We start from the raw sequence: 3,540 nt of genomic DNA, 5'->3' as shown, positions 1-3,540 counted from the left end.
TTTTTTCCCCCCAGCTTTATTGAGATACAATTGACATACAAGTATACATTGTGCTGTGTAGTGTTCTTTAATTTCTCTTTTGAATTTTGCTTTAACCCTGTTCCCTTTAATCCTCTTGGGATTGATGATTTGGTTGGAAGTAAATCTATTCCCTGTCACTCCATCTTAGAAGCAGAAGCTGGCAGTGCCTTTGTTTTCACAACCCAGCACTGGATGTTAAAATCTATGTATGGGCTTATTACAAGCAATACCAATAAAATGGTATAACATAGAAAATAAAAATTAGTGTATTTCATGTACTAAGAGTAAGTTTTGTGTTGTGAAACTTCTTTTAAGTTATATGTGCATATGTATGTGTGCCTGGGATTGTGATATGAAAGGAATTTTATGCTGTGGATCATGATTTAAAAAAAAGCTTGAGAAATGTTGTCCTAGACACAGCATGGTCCAGTACAGGCAAGGGTCGCAACACTCAGTCTCCACCTTTGCCGTGAAGAGTTCATGTGATCTGGGGGAAATTATTTCTATTCAGTTTTGTCCATCTGAAAAATGTTCATCATCTCCTGTCTGAGAATTCCTGACATCTCTGTGCAATATCTCGTAGTTCTTAGAATTGAGTTAGATCGATCATTTTATCAGTCAAGAAACGTTTATTGATTGCCAAGTGTGTTTTCGGCACTGTGCATGCTAATCTTGAGTTACCAGCATGAATAAGAGGGAGGCCCTCGCTGGCCCAGTACTAGACTATACCTGGCTACCAGAGGAAGCAGGAAGTAAGGCTTTAAGAAGTGCAATGCAGACTCTCAGCACAGGGAGGATTCAGATATTGTGGAGGTGAGAGGGAGGGTGTCCAGAGGGAATGAATTGTTCAGAGGGACTTGTAATGTTAGAGGTTAGGAAGGTGAGAGTGAAGAGGGCCTGTTTGAGAAATCTCAATGCTAGTTTGTTTCATTTCATTCATTACACACACACACACACACACACACACACACACACACACACATTTTAATACTATGTCCTTGAGATATAGCAAAGAACAAAAGTACCCCTGCCTTTAAGGAGTGTGCATTCCACTAGGAGAAATATAGTAAACATTACATATAATAAGTAAGTAAATGATCTGTTAAAAATGGTAAGGACTATGGAAAAAACTGAGCAGGTGAAGGGTAATTAGAAGTGGGTCTGCCAGTTCTAATTTTATGTGGGAGATATTCGATGGAGGTATATTTAGAATCTAACAGTAGTATATATTATAATACAAATTCTAAAAATATTCTAACATAATTAGAATCTTTATGTTGTATTGACACTTTGTGGCCAGTAGGACGCAAAGGGCCATTTCTGAGAAAAGTGGGGTGAGATGGGGTTGTGAGAGAGAGATGTGGGTAATTATGCACACGCCCTCCCCCCAGGTGTCCTGTAGGGGCAGCTCCATTAAGGACATCGGCAAGACAGGCAGAAGAGCGTTACTGTGTGACCTGGACCAAGACATTTTTGCCCTTTGCTTTCCCTCCTTGGCATGTCCTCACCCAGCAGGAGTTGGCGGCCGAGCAGAGAAGTGAACTTCAGCCTGGCCTTTCAGCACCCAATGGGTGTCACAATCCAGTGATGGTGGAGAGAGACAGACCTGCTGGCCTTTTCTTCCGGCCCTGCATCAAGATTGTGTGTGTGTGTGTGTGTGTGTGTGTGCGCGCGCGCGCACGCTCTGCAAGGATTCCTGTGGTTACACTCATCGCTGGGGATCTGTATAAAAGCCCCACTAGATGCTTTCTGTTCCTTTGTAATATTTAAAACGTCATGGAGATTAAAGCATTTACCTGGACGTTCGGATATTTCGATTTCCCCACCTAGCCTCTGTGGGCAGATGGGTGATCGTTCTTATCGTCTGGCGCGGTGAGCTGCCCGCCTTTCACTCAGCTGGACAAGGGCGCGCAAGCGTCGGGGGTTCCGCAGGTTGCGCATCTGGCGCCTGGGCCTGCCCGGAGCAGTGCCCGCCTAGGCCTTGGCCCTTGGTTTGTGCTCTCCAGCCTGCTGGGCGCTCTCTCCCCGCGCGGGGGCACCAGAGCCCTCGGAAGTGTCTGGCACTGCGGTGCCTTTTCCCAGTTCCTTTTAAATGACTGCGGAAAAACAGCCTCTCTGAGCCGCAAATGGGAAGACGGATTCACAGACCAGGCTTGCAAATGCCCCACAGCTATCGCAGCCATCATCTAACTGAGCCCACAGAGCCGTTATGGTTTGTCACCCGGCCCTCCCGGATCGCTTATTTGTCTCTAGTGAGACCCTGAGGCTTTGGTCCTACCCGGCTTCTTGGTAGCTGGATGCCTGTCGTGCTCTCGGTAGCGCGGGCGCGGGGCACGCGTTTGCGCACACTCGCGCTCCTAGGAAAACGCACAAGGTACGGCAGGGGAGCAAGGGCTTTGGGTGCCCCGAGTCGGGGTGGGCATCGCGGGGAGTGAGGTTACGATCTGGGAAGGGTTGCATCCTGCCAGGTTGACGGGTGAGAGAAAATGAAGCGGCGCCACACATCGGACAGGCCAGGGTTGCTGCCGCGCATTTAGGGAACCCAATACGAGTCAGGCGCGCTCCCTTCCCCTCACATGTCTCTATTTCCCGGGAGTGTGATGCCAGAAAACCGCAGGAAAAAGACCCACTTAGAGAGCTAGAGTTGCGTTTGGAGATTCCCTTCCCTCTACAAAAGCACCAACAGGAAGACCCTCCCAAACCACCAGGGTTTCCAAATCGATGTCCCCGAACGGGGGCGGTCATCCTTGGTTACCGATGCTGAACACGTTTTGGTGTTTACAATATTTATTTATTTTTTAAAACTAGCTCGCCCTCCCTTTTAGGCAGGGTGGGAAAGGAGAACGCAGCGGGGAGGGAAGACTCCTGGAATAAGAATCAGCGTATTTTTCAGAGCTGAACCGAACCGGGTTTCAACCATTTCAAAAAAGGAGACAGCCTCTACCGCAATTGTCGAAGAGACCGCGGTGTGAATTAGGAACTGGGAGGCGTCGAGCGGCGGAACGGTCCATCTCAGAGGTACCAGGATCTAAATGCGCGCACATACACGCACACACACGCTCACACGGAAACACACACCCACACCCGCACCCACACCCACACACACACACACGCACGCACGCGCGCACGCGTCTACACAGCCTGGATGTGTGCGTGTGCGCGTCTGTGCGCGTGTGTGAACTCCCACATGCTGCTGCTGTCTGCTTCTGGCCAGTGGCACCGATGCCTCCCTCCTCCCCGCTCGCCCCCAGATTCCCCTCCCCTCCTTGTTGCTTTTGTCTGGAGGGTATTATGGGTTTGTGTGTGTGTGAGCGTGTGTGTTTTTGGATTTCAGACTAATTTTCTGGAGTTTCTGCCCCTGCTCTGCGTCAGCCCTCACGTCACTTCGCCAGCAGTAGCAGAGGCGGAGGCAGCAGCGGCGGCGGCGGTGGCTCCCGGAATTGGGTTGGAGCAGGAGTCTCGCTCGCTCCTTCGCTTGCGCTCTCTGCGCTCAGTGCTCGGCGGCAGGAGGAGCCTGGA

At 49.9% G+C, this 3,540-nt stretch overlaps 1 long non-coding RNA gene across 1 annotated transcript; it reads left to right on the top strand.

Annotated features, from left to right (window-relative positions):
- The first annotated feature begins 2,002 nt into the window (after positions 1 to 2,002).
- On the top strand, positions 2,003 to 3,534 carry LOC102239921. Its single transcript, XR_313706.1, has 3 exons — positions 2,003 to 2,395; positions 2,915 to 3,039; positions 3,356 to 3,534. It is a non-coding gene; the product is annotated as an uncharacterized LOC102239921 (long non-coding RNA).
- Positions 3,535 to 3,540: the final 6 nt, after the last annotated feature.

The sequence above is a fragment of the Myotis brandtii genome, unplaced genomic scaffold (assembly GCF_000412655.1).
Source record: "Myotis brandtii unplaced genomic scaffold, ASM41265v1 scaffold266, whole genome shotgun sequence".
Lineage (NCBI taxonomy): Eukaryota > Metazoa > Chordata > Mammalia > Chiroptera > Vespertilionidae > Myotis > Myotis brandtii.
This window is presented reverse-complemented; position numbering and strand designations above follow the sequence as displayed.